The sequence below is a fragment of the Sinohyriopsis cumingii genome, chromosome 17, assembly GCF_028554795.1.
Source record: "Sinohyriopsis cumingii isolate HCF-2022 chromosome 17, ASM2855479v2, whole genome shotgun sequence".
Lineage (NCBI taxonomy): Eukaryota > Metazoa > Mollusca > Bivalvia > Unionida > Unionidae > Sinohyriopsis > Sinohyriopsis cumingii.
This window is the reverse complement of record NC_142977.1, coordinates 58,560,196-58,579,085: the sequence shown is the minus strand read 5'-3', so window position 1 is coordinate 58,579,085 and position 18,890 is coordinate 58,560,196. Positions and strand designations below refer to the sequence as shown.

General features: G+C 34.7%; 1 non-coding gene across 1 annotated transcript; it reads right to left on the bottom strand.

The window, feature by feature from the left end:
- Positions 1-6,958: 6,958 nt before the first annotated feature.
- Trnaq-cug (transfer RNA glutamine (anticodon CUG)) lies at positions 6,959-7,030 on the bottom strand. The gene has a single exon. It is a non-coding gene; the product is annotated as a tRNA-Gln (tRNA).
- Positions 7,031-18,890: the final 11,860 nt, after the last annotated feature.

The window sequence follows — 18,890 nt, the reverse complement described above, 5'->3', positions numbered from 1 at the left end:
TGATTATATTGACACTAAATATGAAAAGAACTGTAACCCGACTGGGAATATCCTTATTCAATTTTTAGAAGGCAAACGAAGTACCTTTGTTGTTTAAGGTATACAGTATATTCTGATTAACCTTTGTGGAAAAAATATCAAAGAAAACGCTGAATGTGGCTCCAATCAACTGATCATGATAATGGTATCGACTCACATCTGAGGAGTGCAGATACATGTTCATTATTAGAATTTAGATAAAATTAGGCAATGTTACATGTAACTGAGACATGCGAGTCTTTAGTGTAACCCGATATTTCATACTAATCATCTGTAAACCATATTCACTTGTACATATTTTATTATATTTCTTCTATGAAATCCATTAGTAGTACGGAAATGGGTCTTTTGCATCATTCAATTACATATGGGTCCCTCGACACCCATTTTCGCCTCTAATCCTTATAACAAGCAATCCACCACGCGACCCATAGATATTTGGTTACTTTTTCTTGATTTTTTTTTATGACGTCCATATGGTTTTTCTGATGTCTTCCCTGCTCTCATACGTAGTACCCTTGATTTGTTAAGTCTAACTCATCTTAATGTAACAGTATCTCCGTGTTTCTTAATGTAACAATATATCCGTGCTTCATAATGTAACATGATATCCGTGTTTCGTAATGTAACAGTATATCCGAGTTTCTTAATGTAACATGATATCTGTGATTCTTAATATTACAGCATATCCGTGTTTCTTAATGTAACACTATTTTCCTGTTTCTTAATTTAAGAGTATATCCGTATTTCTTAATGTAGCAGCATATCCGTGTTTCTTAGTGTAACATTATATTCGTGTTTCTTAATGTGACACTATATCTGTGTTCTCGATGTAACACTATATCAGTGTTTCTTAATGAATATTAAGCCCTTGGAAATCTAACATTTCATTTAACCATGCTGCAAAGATAAGGTTATCATAATGTGTGTATGTGTGTGTGTGTGTGTGTGTGTGTGTGTGTGTGTGTGTCTGTGTGTGTGTGTGTACTATTACGTTCATTGCAGATAATTTATTCTAAAATCCAGTACGTAATAAACAGGTGTAAAATGTGAAGGGATATATTTGTTGTATATTTAGGTTAGTTCCACCTCTCGTTACTTTCCCCAATGTTATTAATACAGTCACTACTTTCCCCCTTTTAATGTGGTCCCTATTTTTTCGAACTTTTGTATCGTGATTCCTACTTTTCCCAACTTTTTGCCTTCTAATCACCCCTACTATTCCTACATGACTTTGAGGCAGTCTTTCCTTGCTTTTCAAAGTTAATATGAAACAATGCTACTTGTGAACTCTTTATTTTCTGTGAGATTAATCTTTCAGTTCAGTTTTAAAAAAACGTTCACTGCAGAATAAATATTAAAAGATAAAAGAAACATAGATAAAAAGATAAATGAATTTACAGACACAATATTGAAAGGAAATTAGGCGATTTTCGTTATCATTTATATTGAGAATTAAGCCCCCGGACCACGTCAAGGTATCGCCTACTTCCGGAGGAATTTTTTTTTTAAGGTTAGACCTGCTTTTTTATTTACGAGAGAGAGAGAGAGAGAGAGAGAGAGAGAGAGAATGAGAGAGTACATTACAGAGATGAGAATTCTGTTTATTCTCTCAACCCTATCTAATTAAAATATACTGTTAGGCTGCAGTTTACAGTGTCAGTTTATATATATATATATATATATATATATATATATATATATATATATATATATATATATATATATATAACAAAAAGTAAGGTAAATAGTCAAATTATACAGAATTCTTATATATGTATTGCCGTAGATGATTATGCATTAGCCAGCAAGTATTGTCACTAGTTGTCTGTGACTAGTATATCATATCTCCAATTTCATTTTAAATCTCCAATTCCAATACAATAGCAAGAGGCAAATGACTTGAAACAAGGATATCACATACAAAGCATATATGCTACAAAAATATGAACTTAATTCATTTTATAAGAAAAGAAATTCTAAGAGTATGAAATATATTTTCTATATGTAAACATAAAGAACACTTCCATACAACTAGAATTATGAATGTAGCACTTACAAGCAGTCATTTGCAATAATGCAGAAGGAACGTAGCACTTGCAAACTGCCACGTACAATTTGCATCAATGAAAATACAATATACATTGATAGAATTATGAAAGTAGCAGGGGTTAAATAATGCATGAAGGAAGATTAGGAAATACACGCATATAATTATGGCGGTAATCCCCCTCCATATATGTCTGCCATATTTACGACAACTTGTGTGTGTGATTTAGATTCTTAACGTAGCTTTAACAATTTTTCAATCATATCGCTACGATGCCTGCAGTGTGGCAGTTTATAGTGCTGTCTAGCACTGGGGCATCTTGCCGCAGACATATAGCATGATGTCCCACCCAGACACATTATCCTGACACCGGGCCGACCAGTCCTAACACTAACCTCTTAATGCTGAGCGCCTAGAGAGTAAGCTGTTATTATCATTTGTGTAAGTCTTTGGTATGACTCTGCCGGGCATCGAACCCACGATCTCCCGCATCCGAGGCGGACGCTCTAACCACTAGGCCGCCGGAGCGGTCCGACAATGTAAGCGTCTAAGAATAGCTTTGAATTTCTAGGTTATGCTTGTCCTTTGAAGACAAGTGAAAAATTAAGAAAACAAAGTCGTAATAACAAAATTTCTAAGTGTTAAAATCGTAATGTAGTTGAAGAGGATTTACGTAATATATAGTTGTAAGTACGAATTACTGAGTTGTAAGTAAAGGGCTGTAAGTTGCAACTCGGTTGGAAAACTAGATTCATATTGCGCACTAACCGACTCCCAAGCAATGCTGTATGACGTTAAATAGGTACATGCAGTGTCTCCTATCATATTCGCTTCTTCTACTGTACTCTTGTTCCACATGAAACTTTGAGAAAAAGTGTTTTCAGGAATATATATTTAAAAAAATCTAGGTTCCGCCGAGATTTGAACTCGGATTGCTGGATTCAGAGTCCAGAGTTCTAACCATTACACCATGGAACCTTTTAGACACAAGGCGGTCATCTTCTACATCCTTATTAGTTGGTAGTAGTATATGCGTATTAATGGTATTCTGTAATGCTTTGCTAAAATATGTGTCTGTTGTAGTAGGCGCGAGGCGAGACGACTAAATAGGAAAAGAGCGATCCAGGTATCAAATGGCGCTGACATGCGCAAATCGCAATATGCCTATAAGTGATGGGTTCATACACACTGGCTGCTGAGTGGAAATGGTTTACAATGTCGGTTTGTTCTTTTGCTATTACCATCATATACGGGAATCGGAGTAATAATTTACCGGCTAGTACACTGTGGACACCAACTTTTGGTGTCCACAATATAAAACGTTACATAACGAAGGTTTGTAGTTTGGACCGGTGTCCAGAACGCAGTAAATCAGAGAGAGAGAGAGAGAGAGAGAGAGAGAGAGAGAGAGAACAACTATATAAGAAAAAGATCATATTATAACAACAGTGAGATCATAAAGTGTACCTCTTAACACTTTGCTCATTAGTGACATTTATAATAAATGTGTACGAATACAGTTTCTATATCAAGGGATGGTCAGTATCAGTGCCGTCATGGTAGAGGTCACGTGATACGAATAGGGATTTGTTCTTTAATGTCGATATTGACTAGTTTAGGCATATATTTATAATTAAACACATATAGTGCAGTATAAATGACTCCTCGCCGAGAAAAGTCAGAAAGAGATAAGGGTCCTCAGCCAATGAGAAAACATAATGGAAATGTGTTTATGTTGCGTGTAGCGTCCCGAGCTTTCCTTCTGCACAAGGTCAGCATTTACTAGATGTCAACTTGGGATTTTATTCACAAGACAGGAAAGCTATTTAAGTTTCAAAAAATTAATAACGCTAATAATGGTAAATATTAACTGTGCCATATGCATGAATGGATCAAGAATGAAATCGTAATGTTTCAGTCAGAGCTCTGAAATAGATCCAAACGAGTCGATAATACCTAAAATTCTTTCATTACATAAATGTGTGGCTCAGTTTAAAGTTAAGAACGTACATAATAAAACAATCACTGAGCACGATTAATGTATTTCTTAGGGAAGAGTACAATCCAAAACGTATTGAATTATAGAACACTTGAAAAACTGTTAAGTCTACGGGTTTTTTTTGTTGTTGAGTTTAATTATAGTAGCGTTCGCACAATTGTGCATGTGTCACTTTATTCTGGCTGCACCGCAGCCTGCTAGTTGTTCCTGGGGAAGGGATGGTGCCACCTCCCCCAGGCTTTTATGGATTCAAGGAACCCTGATAGTTTGGCCTCAATCTGTGGGTCCATAAAGGTCCCTACAGTTGAATAGTTGGCTGTCATTAGTGGGAAGGAGAGCTCGGGAACGGTCGTGCTTGCTTTACATCGCTGGTTTCTTGCCTTTTTTTTTTTTTTTTTTTTTCGAGATTTTTTTTTTTCCTCTTCAAAATGTTCTAAAAGGAGGGGGGATGTTCTATGCTGTTTATAGAGGTTCTTAGTAGATATCATGTATGAAGAGAGATTTTCAAGATTATTATGGTATTACTAGTCGAGGTGTTTAGGGTGTGTTTCCTACGTTATGTTATTTATAAGTTTTTAGATATTACCTCTTTAAGATATTTATTAATTGATGTTTTTAGAGATTGAATGTTATTTATACTTTATTTAGCAAGAGACCGGAGTCCTATCCGATTACACGGTTCGTTAAGGACATCTAGGACAGGAATCCTAGCTGATTACTCGGTTCGTTAAGGACATCTAGGGCATCCGATTTTGCGGTTTCCTTAGTTTTTTATAGGTGCTTCGTAAGTGAATTATTTGTTAATACTTTTATAAAATTGAATGATATGTTATGGTCTTTTATGTGTTGGCTTCTACATTTATTTAGCTAGTTACTGGGTCTTTTGGTTTTGTGGGGATAGTAATTATATTTTGTTCCTAAGTCATGCTGAGTCTATGAATTTATTTATATTTTTATATGCTGATTGTTTATTTTTATTAGAGTCCATAAGTAACTCTGGGTATGTGTGTGGTAATCCAATCTCTTTTTGGTTTTTGATAAATATTTTCCGAGCGAGTTGATATTTTGGGCATATATTGAATACGTGGTGTAGATCTTCGGTGGTGTGGCAGTTAAAGCAGTTAATGGTTGCTGGTTTGGGTCCTTTTTCCCTTTTGTGGAGGAGTTCCAAAAATCTTGCCATGTTTGGTCTATATATGTTTGTGCGAAGCTTATTGCTTCTGTAGAGCTATAGTTAAGCTTGATAGAGTTTTGATCTCCTAGTTTGGTTTGTGCAACTTTGTCTACTCTTTCGTTGCCAGAGATTTCAATGTGCGACGGTATCCATATGAGTTCGACTAATTGATGTGCTGTGGTGATATCGTCGATTAATTGGCATGCTCTGTCGAGGAATTGTTCCCTAGAGTGTGTATTGCGATTTTGGATCGATTTGATAACGCTTAGAGAATCGCTTATAATGACTGCTTTAGGTATTTGATTGTCTTTGATCCATTGTAGTGATTCAAGTATAGCCCAGAATTCAGTGGTGTAAATGGAGCAATAGTCAGGTAATCTGGATCCCGTTTGTATATTGAATTCAGGGATGACTATTGCTGCTGCTGTTCTTGGTGGGTTGTTTGTTTTTGATCCATCGGTATATATTTTAACATAGTCCGGGTATTTTTGGTTGATTTCGTTTACCAGTACAGGTTTTAGTAAGTTTTCTTGTCCTTCTTTATTGCCTAATTTGGTAGCTTCAATGTTAATCCTTGTTTCTACGGGTGCATACATCTTCAACATTGAAGAATATATTGTAGATTCATTTCATATCATTTGGAATATTGTGTCGTCTGTAATGTTTTTATTGTTATAATGTGATCTCTGTAGTAAGTATACCGCGGTCATATTAGCTCTCTTATTTCACTGTTCTCTTATTGCATATAGATAGTCTCTGCCGGTCGGAATGCGTCTACCATAATACGGCACACGACTGTATTTATACCCTTGAGACTCATTTGTCTTACGCAGAGATTGATGGGAAAACCCTTGGTCGTAAGTACGTGAGGGAAACACACGAGTAGTTCGAATGATACTTAACACGTTAGAAACACTCAAATTGACGGCGGGTGAATTGCGCTTCGCACTTACACAAGTACTTTGGCAGTGGAGTTTCTCTATATTTGGACACTTGATGTGAAGATATTTCCATCAGAACTTCACTCTTTATCCCAGAAAACGATTATATTATGCTAAATAGTGTTAGATGATTTAAAAGAGGCCAAAACACAACGACCAAAAAGACCGATTTTGACCAACATTGACAACGGGTTAAAACCCGTACGAAGTAAGCGCCAATCACATTCACCCAAAACATTTTTACAGTTAATTACTGTGCCTAGCAACCATACAAGTACTTTATGTCTTCATGTATGTATTAAAATATATCCCATTTTGTTGACTAATGATATAGACATGAATCACTGAAATTTAATATTTAATGCTGAGAAGTGTAAAAAATATGTTTAAATGAGCCACACACTACTTATATTTTATAACACCAGAATTTATCTCAGTGCGCAATTCTTTTATTGCAATTAAAATAAACCAAAGTCGTAAATACGAGATATATGAATGTTGAAATCGTAATAAAGTTGCAGATAATTTACGAAATACTTAGTTTTAAGTGCGAATTACTGAGTTGTAAGAAAGGGGCAGTAAGTTGAAACTCTGTTGAGAAACTAGATTCATATTACACATTAATCGATTTCCAAGCAATGCTGTACGACGTTATATGGGTACATACCAGGTATATTCGCTTCCTTTTTGTACATTTGCCACCTGTTCCCGATAAAACTTTAAGAAAAAGTAATAATAGGATTAAAAAAATAATTAGGTTCCACCGAGATTTGAACTCGGATTGCTGGATTCAGAGTCCAGAGTGCTAATCATTACACCATGGAACCTATGATCACGAATATTATGTAATGTTTCGCTAAAATAGATGCATGTGGTTGACGCCAACATGTGGATTTGTTCAACCAGGTTGCTTAGTGACTTACAATTGAAGGAATAAGCGCATTCAATTGTACCGTTTATACGTATATAAATACTGCATTAGGACTGTCCGTAGTCCGTCCGTGCATATGTATGTGTGTATTTATATATGTATAATTAGCCATTTGTATTGCCCCCATAGAAATTTGCTAAAGATAAATCAGTTCGTCCAACACAGAAAATTATTTCCATAGAAATTTGTACAAATATGTCGACGATATAGAATGGAAAAAAAAAAAATCCGAATTGTCAACTTCTTTTCTTGTCCACGTTATATTATGTATATTTAATTTAATTGTCTGTTAGTTTTAATTTTTTTTTAAATTTCATAACTGTTATTGTAATGTAACATTGTTTGCTGGACTTGACCTTGTCCAAAAACTTAGTTCATTTCTGCTTGACCTGATTGACTTCTTAATTTTTTTAAATTTCATTTACATAAACAACATAAAATAGCTTCATTATACTCTATGTGTATGAGCTTATTAACCAAATTATTATTCAGGTAAACAAGAAGTGGTAAATATGTTGATCATGGTCAGGGTTTTGGAGATACCAAGTTGATTTTTATAGACTATTTTAGAAGGATATTTTCCATTAGGTAACGGTTGTTTTTAGAAAATGCTAATGTGACCTGACGTCAAGCAGAGAGCTATATTATCTTGTGACTGTGAAGATTTTACCAGTCGTGCTTTAACATCTAGCACTTCAAGTTGTATTATGTTGGGACCAGTTTGGGCTGAATTTTATTTTCTTCAAATTATTGAATTCAAGTGATTATTTTCTCTGGAAATACAAAAAGAGCTCTTAGAAAATTCTGGATAAAGACCTTCATTGGAATTTATACTGAATTCAAACCTAAAATAATATGTATGTGTTTCAACAAGAGACTGTTAACACATCAGCACTTCGTTGACCATAACAGACACGTCATCGCCTTCAATTTTTGATCTTTTCCGGACATGAACTGAGTTTTATTCAGGGCTTTTTATTACTAGAACTTGTGTCTGTAATACTTGGATTATAATTTGGATTTAATTCGCAATACCGTAAGTTCTTTTTTGTCATTTTTCACTTTGTCTTACAGGGAAATAAATTATTTGATAAATTTGACAACGTTTGTTGTCTTCACTCTCTTCTATTGCTTATTTTAAGAGCATATATATATATATATATATATATATATATATATATATATATATATATATATATATATATGCGAACTAGGCTGATGCCTGCGGTGCAAAGATTTGGGATGCTGGTGCCTTTAAAATAGATGCCAAGGATTTTGCGATATTCAACGTTGTAATTTTTTTTATATGAGATGCAGAATATTTTTTGAAAACATTATGTATCATTTTTTACAAGTAAAAAATAAACGAGTTTGTAAGTAATTTCAAATTATATTCAGTATCACGCATTTATTTAAATGAAGAGATTAGCCATTGTTCCGAAAAGAAAGAACATATTCTCAATTTTTTGTTCAGTTTTATACTTATCAGAATAACGAAAAACATTGGACAGAATAAATAGCGACATTCAATAAATAGCTATTTTTTCCTATTTTAACATTAAATTTTACACTCAGCCATAAGCTCAAAATATTCTTGAAGCTCATTCTACACATATTATTAAAAACTGATTCTTACCTTTCTGAGTATAGGTCTTTTCTTCCATGCTGGCACTTATGATCTATTTCATGTCTTGCTAACTCACGAGGCGATAATAACCACTTGGAAGAGAGCGATTCCGGTTTCCAATGGCGCTGACATGCGCAAACCTCAATATGTGTATTTTCGATGGGTTGACACTCGCTGCTAAGTTGGAAACGTGGAAATAAATATACACACACATGGCGGGAAATGGTTTTCGATCACGGTTTTTTCTTCTGCTATTACCATCATATACGTCGATCAGAGAAAAAATCTACTGGTTTATTTCGTGTGAACAGCAACTTTTGGTGTCCACAATGTAATGTGTCCATAAAGAGTGGTTTATGCTTTGGATCGGTGTCCAGAACGCAATCAATCTGAGCACACACACACACATGCACACACACACACACAGAACAATTATATAAGAAAAAGACCATATTATAGCAACAATGAAATCGCAATGTGTTCATCTTAAGACTGCGAATTAATAATATTTATAATAAATGTGTACGAATACAGTTTCTAAGGTATCGACTGCCGGACAGTATCAGTACCGTAATGACAGAGATCACGTGATACTAACATGGACACACTCTTTAAAATCGTTATTGAATGGGATATATATATATATATATATATATATATATATATATATATATAAACACATATAGTGCAGTATAATTGACTCCTCGGCGAGAAAAGTGAGAAAGAGGTAAGGGTCCTCAGGCAATATGAAGAGATAATGGAAATGTGTTTTAATTCCAATTAAGAAATCAAAGTCGTAATTTCGATATATCTAAGTGTTGAAATCGTAATGCAGCTGCAGAGAATTTACGAAATACTTAATTAAAGAGTTGTCAGTAACGGGCAGTAGGTTTCAACCATATTCCGAAACTAGATTCATATTTGTCACTAACCCATTTCCAAACAATGCTGTATGTCGTTAAATAGGTACCTACAATGTATCCTCTCAATTTCGCTTCTACTACCGTACATTCGTCTTCTGTTCGACATAAAAGTTTAAGAACAAGTATTTTTAGGATTGAAAAGATAAACTTAGGTTTCACAGAGATTTGAACTCGGGTTGCTGGATTCAGAGTCCAGAGTGCTTACCATTACACCATGGAACCTGTAGATAACGAAGGGTCATTTTCTAAAAACCTATTAGTAGGTAGTAGTATATCATTATACATACACACTTACACACAGCTAGGAGAACTAGGCAAATGCAAAGGGCGCCAAGATTTGGGGGCCGCTCAAAACGGAGTACACTGTCAGGTTATTAACTTATTATCAATACATACTTGAACTAAATAATGAAATTCATAATTTATAAAGCCGTATCTGTATTAATACTAAAGAACAGTTTATAATAAGCGATAGCCCGAAGTGGGTGGGGGTTGCAAGGTCAAAGGAGCCAAATATTCTTGCACTGGGCTTGGTAGTGTAAATGAACGCAAGGAGTGCAACGGTGACCACAGCCATCCGCTCGATTCGACTTTTCTCACGCGTCTTTGATCGCTTCAGAATCGCAAGAAGACTGAAAACCTACACATATACATTCAAAAGATAGTAAAGTACCAACGCACAACTTTCGGACGACCATCGCATGAATCCAATCCGGCAAATTAACATTTATTTTCACCATTACGGTCACAAACCCTTTCTATTTGAATCCAACAGGCGGAAGTAGCCCATTCTACCACGGGCTGAATAACATGATGAAAATAATTTCACAAGATAAAATGTTCAGCTTGCTTTTTATTTCAGATTGTATCATTTTAAAATTTTATATAAATTTCCAGAACAGAAATATGTAGTTAAAGTTCGGATAGTACAAATAACGGTTGATGACGTCATCACACTTCAAATATTAAAGATGGATGATGGGCCTGGTAGATTAAAATTTGATGTGTTTAATCGATTTTCTTGAGGTTGCCACCAGGTAAGATCATATGTTGTTTCTGTTGATATTTTTTTCATAACAGAAAATAATAGTGGAGAAGAAAATATGATACTTGTATGAGAGATGTGCTATTTATGATGATGATGTTGATAATGATTGAGAGATAATAAAAAAAAACAGTAGGAAAGGAGAATAGCTGATGCTTTATGCCACTGATTAACCACTGGTGATGATAGTGTGTGTGTGTGTGTGAGAGAGAGAGAGAGAGAGAGAATAGTTGTAACTGATAACATCAATACGTACGATACATTACAATTAATGACAATGCGAGAGAGAACAAAAATGATTCTTGTATGATGTAACGATGATGATAGAGCAAAGGCAGATGACGAGTGAAATAATTACTTATATTTAGCATTTATGGTAATACTGATGTTAGAGATGTTCAACTGGTACTCTTTCCCTGATAATTATACAATTGATGATGTTGAGGTGAAAACATGGTGGTGGTGAAGGATGAAAAGAAGGACCACCTGTCAATACAATCTTTACTAGAGATTTACAATCGTTAATAATGACTACGACAGTGAAGAAGGCTAGAGAAGAGAAACATGTTCCAATGTCTAATACCTTGCTCGTGCCAATGATATAAAGATTTGTATCGAAATTGTTATACTTCATCTAATACCTGAATAGTTTCTTTCAAAGGTTCGGGAAGGTTACAATATTCAAGATGTTAAATAAGTTAACTACAGATCACACTAATTTCTATATGTTTATTCCTTCCAACTGTAATTTATAGCAATGGGTAAATCCAGGAATCCAGGAATGTATTACGACATGATACTCATATGAAAATAATAAAATGCACAAAAAGGGAAATATCCAAAGGATTAATATTATTACTCTCGTGTAGAATGTATATTAAATTAGTAAGATACATTTAAATGTCTTAAATTGATTTAATAAAATGAAAATATGCTATCTAAAGTAAAATCACTTTATAAAGTTTACTTATGACAATCAGGCTAAATTTAGATTTAATAATCTATATATAAATAATGATATAGTATGTTGTTCCCGAGATTTTAAAGTTTTAAATATGTCATCATTTAACCATCAAGGCGATATTTCTTCTATATTCCTGTCTGTATGAGAACCTCAGAGACTGGGACCCTGTCCTGACATCATATCCAAATCAGTTTCCTCAGGGAGCCCATTGAAAGTGATTCAGCTGCTGGGGCATGGTGTACGTACACCATACATGTTTCGCATTCATACAGCATATTTGGCAATACAGTGCCTTCATAGACCTTAAGTTTTGATTGATGACTGACACCTCTATCCCCACACATTTGCTCGTAAGATGCCAAAGGTCACACTTGCTTTATCAATTCTGGCATTTGTCTCATCATCGATTTGGACTACACGCGACAGCGTACTGCCAAGACAGGTGATCTTGTCCACTGCCACGGGAGTTTGGTCATTCACGGTGATGGTATGATCTTAGTTACCAAAAACAGTAATTTCGGATCACTTCGTCTTCGCCTGTAGTCTCCGCAGACTGAAGAACTTTCCGGCATACCGGCATCTGATATGGCTATTAATGTTATAGAGCGCTGGGCGATATCGGCTCCACAATGGCAAAAGGTCACGTGATAAGAACAAGGCCGCGCCTTTTAAATTCTCAATTTCGAGGTCAATTCTATGGATGATTCCTTGAAATATATGCCGATAGCTGCAGTCGGATCACCTCACCTATTTACAAAAAAGGATTGGCCGAAAATTGCGAATGCATCGAACTGTTTTTTTCTATCGTAAGCTCTAGGTCAATCGTACAGTCATTATATTTGTAGAAACTGTCGAGGTAGTCCGAATAGATCAGGGTTTATTTGTTGTTTCGGAGATATTTTCGGTGACCAAAATTAAACATTTTCTGTAAATTACTGCGAAGACATATCCGAGGCATAGTTTTGTTTCGTCAAAAAATCCAAGGACGTATGGAAAGGTCGTTGAAAAATCCAAGGACGTATGCAAAAGGTCTATATATGTATCAATAAACAACCATGTACAGCGATTAATTGACACTTACATAGAGATAGAGACGAGGATCCTCCGGCAATATGAAGAAATTGTCAAACTTTATTTTAGCTTCGAGATTGTTTTATTTTTAATTTGTAACTCAATAACTGTGAAAATTTAGTCTTACTTGAACTAACCGGTTTCCAAACTATGTTGTATGACGAAATAGACACACATCGGGATTATATTTGCATCAATTTGCATACACCCACCTCTTATTTCGCATTAGGATTTACAAAATAAAGTCTTTAGAAAAAAATGTAAAAAAGAAAGAAATTAAAATAAGAAATATTAAGGTTCCACTGAGATTTGAACTCGGATCGCTGGATTCAAAGTCCAGAGTGCTAACCATTATACCATGGAACCCGTGTAGCTCATCTTGACGAGCCACTTGTAGAAAGTGTGTAAGCTCAACTTTATTAAACTTAGATCTCCACTGTTCTACACTAAGATATGACAGCGGCCATGTAGGGGCCATGTTCTGATGACTTGTGTTATTAGCATAATCGCTAATTTTATGAGCCAACTAGATGAAGTCTTACATCTTAGCGTTTTGGAGACTGTGCAGTGTGCTATAAGGCATCATGGTGGGCCGAACGATTGGAAATTTAAAATTTCTGAAAGTTGCAATTCCATTGGCTAATTGAAAGGTCATCAGAACATTAGTCCTTAGCGGTCGCTCTCAGATCTTCACGTAAGACAGAGGAGATCTGAATTTAATCAGATTGCCCCAGGTTTATATCTATCAATGTACATAGATGCCTTCTCTTATGTACACAGGAAGTGTACCTGTGTAGTAGGAACACGCCACGAATGTAATTACATAGACAATAACTATGAAAAGAACTGTAACCCGAGTGGGAATATACTTACTCTACTTTAAGAAGGCAAAGGAACCTTTGATGTTTAAAATATAATCTATATTCTGATCAACCTTTGTGGAAAAAAATATCTAAGAAAACGCTGAATGTGGCTCTAAATCAACTGATTCTGATAATGATATCAATTCACACCTGAGGAGTGTAGATACGTGTCCATTATTAAAATTGAGATAAAATTAAACATTGCTACATGTAACTGAGACATGCAGAGTTTCTAGTGTAGTTTCCCTATTTAACCCAATAATTAATACTAATTATCTGTAACCATTATTCACTGATACATATTTTGTTTATTTCTACTATGATATCCACTAGTACTACGGATATAGGTCTTTTGCCTCATTCAATACACCATGGGTCCCCGGACACCCATTCTCGCCTCTACCTCCCATGACTAGCTATCCCCCACGCGACCTATAGATGTTTGGTTACTTTTTCTAGATGTTTATATGATGTCCACTTGGCTTTTGTGATGTCTTCCCTGCTCACATACATAGAACCCTTGAGTTGTTAAGTCTAATTCATCTTAATATAAGATCATGTCCGTGTTTCTTAATGTAACAGTGTATCCGTGTTTCTTAATGTAATAATGTATCCGTGCTTCTCAATGTAGCAGTATATCCGTGTTTCTTAATGTAACAGTATATCCGTGCTTCTTAATGTAATAGTATGTCCGTGTTTCTTAATGTAACAGTATATTCGTGTTGCTTAATGTAACAGGATATCCGCGATTCTAATGTAACAGTATATTAGTGTTTCTTAATGTAATATCATGTCCGTATTTCTTATTATAACAGTATATCGGTGTTTCTTGATGTAAAAGGATATTCGTGTTTCTTAATGTAACAGTATATCGTGTTTCTTAATGTAACATTATATCCGGGTTTCTTAATGCAACAGCATGTCTTTGTTTCTTAATGTAACAATATATATATGTTTCCTGCTATAAAAGTATATCTGTGTTTCTTGATGTAACAGTATATATGTGTTTCTTATTGTAACAATATATCTGTCTTTTTTAAAATTACAGTATATCCGTGTTTCTTCATGTAACACAGAAATCCCAGATACACCGTTGCAATTCTAATAAATACAGGTCGCACGAGCTTTTATAAAATCTGAAACCCTTATTATTCCACATTTGTATTTGTCACATTCGAGAGACTACCGTACACAACGTGCATAAACAGTCAGAAACAATAATAAAAGCTACATCTTCGCTAACAAGCACACTAGGATATGTTTTCATCATGCAAATGTCTATTTCCAATAAAAGCAATTTATTTTGTTCTTTAAATATTAAACTTTGTTCCAGTAACCCCGATATATTTTTATCAGAGAATATGAAGATAATGATAATATTCATGAAATCATAGAGATATTTATAGATTTGGTGAAATTTATCCATTGGAAAAGGTTAAAGGATGACACAAAAATTAAGATGCAAACAAGTTGAAGGGACATTTATAAAAGCAAAATTTAAAGAAATGTTTGCATCAGAGATAGATGAATTAAGGATGCATTTTATAAGAGTAAATACCAAATATGCAGAGATGAAATGCTTGCAAGAGACTCTTGAGGTGGGGCATATACTTGTATGGATAGACTTCGCAGAGAATTTCCTGTGGAAGAATTATCGTCGGCATACTGGAACAATACCGCGATAACGCTCCACACAACGGCGGGCCACATTAAAAAGCTCTGCACTATCTGATCTCACGCATTATAACACAACGCCGCTTATGCAATTTTGAGGAAGCTGATTCCGATGCTTAAAGAGGAATACCTAGACTGAACAACAGTTCACTACCACACAGATTCTCCTTCGGATAAGTATGGAAACAAACACATTTCGGATACTGCAGTTAAACAAAACTGAATATTGATTAAGCACCTGGTGGAATTACTTGGAAAGCGGCCACGGAAAAGAGTCTTGTGACGGTTTAGTGGGCAGTGTCAAAAGGTCTGCAGAAATGGCTGTAAAGCGTTGAAAGTGTAGAATACATGGGCATCAGATTTCCACTCTGGGGTATGTTGTCCGAAGAATGTGATCTTAATTTGACATATTTCCAATATACGCATATTCCAATCATGCCTAATTGACCCAAAGAAAACGTCGTGTGCAGGATGGTTGTGCCATCATATGACATTAAAACCGAAGGCATCCACAGAGTCAGATCGTAATTTTGAAGAATAACATAGAACACAATGTAGTTGCCGCATCAAATGTCATCGAGGAAGCGATTGAGTATGGTGTGGAATACTGAGTGGCCTCAGTGTTTAATGTTAAACGGTTCTTTTGTCATTCTTACCGATGTAGCTAACGACGATTGTTAAGTTTCATGCATGACCTAGTGTGGAACATTTGGTGAGTTGTTCTAGTGACTGTGTGTAATAGATGAAATAGGGTTCCAAAGCCCAGAGCCCCCGAGGCCCCAAGGAAAAACAAAAATATGCTTTAAGCTGTCTGATGATGTCTTGGAGATTATCAATAATATGCAGACGACGCTGCCAATGTTGTTAGTAATTCATGCAAAATGGTGTTAGTAATTCATGCAAATGTTGTTAGTAATTCATGCAAAATGGTGTTAGTAATTCATGCAAATGTTGTTAGTAATTCATGCAAAATGGTGTTAGTAATTCATGCAAAAAGTTGTTAGTAATTCATGCAAATGTTGTTAGTAATTCGTGCAAAAAGTTGTTAGTAATTCATGCAAAATGTTGTTAGTAATTCATGCAAAATGTTGTCATGCAATATGTTGTTAGTAATTCATGCAAATGTTGTTAGTAATTCATGCAAATGTTGTTAGTAATTTATGCAAAATGATGTTAGTAATTCATGCAAAATGTTGTTAGTAATTCATGCAAAATGGTGTTAGTAATTCATGCAAATGTTGTTAGTAATTCATGGCAGATGTTGTTAGTAATTCACGCAAATGTTGTTAGTAATTCATGCAAAATGTTGTTAGTAATTCATGCAAATGTTTTTAGTAATTCATGAAAATGTTGTTAGTAATTAATGCAAATGCTACTTGTGGTACATTTTGTACCTTATGTATGACACAAAAGTCAGTGTGATTACATCATTTATTAAAACTTAATAAGGTTATTTCCTCAGTTAAAGGGTACCTAAAAAGTTAAAAACTTCTAACGCCCGTAACGGAATATGTTTTCTTCGTCATCATAATATACCATGTGAACAGTATTTGAATGTGTATTCTTCATAAGTCCCTTTATAACAAAAAGCACCCCCAAACCACCACCCATCCAAGAAAACGAACAACAACATTTTGTCTCAGTAATTCGATTACTGATTTTTGCTACGAATAGTCATCCTTCATTGCACCACCTTTTTTAACATGGGGTTCGTTTGCTTAGTAAGAAATATCACTGCGTTTGTCAATGTAACATCATATCTTTGTTTTTTAATGTAACTGCATATTTATGTTCCTTAATCAACAAACATATCTTCCTTTGTTCACGTGAAATCATATCCGCTTTTCTTAATGTAAAATCATACGTTTCTTCTTATGCAAAATCAGAAATGTGTCCATAATGTGTGTGTGTGTGTGTGTGTGTGTGTGTGTGTGTGTGTGTAAACAAAAATTAAAAATGACTGGGATAGAAACTTATCTGCCTGGAAAATTTCATGAAAACAATCTCTAGAAAATGACGAGTATCTTTCTGTAGGCCAAGCAATGACGGACATATACTACACTAGACGATTGACGCATTGGAAAATTAGATGCAAATACAACACAGGGAAATATTCCTACTGGAAAATGCCAAATATAGCAGTGGAAAGTGGAAACAATAATAGTCATATTTATTGCAATTACCTTGTGAAAGAAGTATATTTGGTTGACAAACATTAACCATTTAATGTAATTACTTTGTGAAAGAAGTATATTTGGTTGACAAACATTAACCATTTAATCTTGGTGATGTTGTGTTGGTCACTATGAAATGAATGGTAAGCCCTTGGGATATCTGACATTTAATTTAACCATGCTGCAAAAAAAGATTATCATAATGTGTGTGTGTGTGTGCGTGTACTGTTACGTTCATTGCATATCATTTATTCTACAATCTAGTACTGAAATAAACAGGTGTTCGTAAAATCTGAATAAATATATTTGTTGTATACCTAGGTCAATCCCACCTCTCCTTACTTTCCCCAGTTTTATTAATTCAGTCACTACCTTCCCCTTTTTAATGTGGTCCCTACGTTTCCGAACTTTTGTGTTGTGGTTCCTACTTTTCCAAACTTTTTTTCCTTGTGGTCCATAGTTTTTCCAATTTTTCTTCAAATCAGCCCATCTATTCCTACCGGACATTGAGGCAATCTTTCCTGGCTATTTCAAAGTTAAGTTCAAACATTGCTAACGGTAAACTCTTTAATTTCTATGGGATTAATTTTTCAGTGTTAGTTAAGAAAAACGTTGACTGCAGAAGAAATATTAAAAGATAAAAAAGAAACATAGATAAAAAGATAGATGAATTTACAGGCACATTGTTGAAAGGAAATTAGGCGATTTTCGTTATCATTTATATTGAGAATTAAGCCCCCGGACCACGTCAAGGTATCGCCTACTTCCGGAGGAAAATTTTTGATTTTTTGAAATTTAGACCTGCTACTGAATAAGTCTACTACAAGTAATAAAATGTTAAGAGATACAGATGGAGAGAATTAATACAAGATTCAGATAAAGACAATGTAATAGTAGACGTATTCTATAGCTCAGTAAAATGTTGATTTTCCAGACACCAATTTTCAAGATTATTCGCTCGTTTGGACTACTCCCGTGTCCTGTGAAAAATGTACATGTATTTCTAAAAACTTAATATTTAATGCTGAGAAGTGTAAAAATTATGTTTAAATAAGCCACACACTACTCACATTTTATAACACCAAAATTTATCTCAGTGCGCAATTCTTTCATTGCAATTAAGAAATCAAGGTCGTAATTACGAGATATCTAAGTGTTGAAATCGTAATGCAGTTGCAGAGAATTTATGAAATACTTAGTTTTAAGTGCGAATTACTGAGTTGTCAGTAAGGGGCAGTAAGTTGAAACTCTGTTGCGAAACTAGATTCATATTACACACTATCCGATTTCCAAGCAATGCTGTACGACGTTATATGGGTACATACCAGGCATAGTCGCTTCCTTTTTGTACATTTGCCACCTGCTCTGCATAAAACTTTAAGAAAAAGTATTTTTAGGATTTAAAAGATAAACTT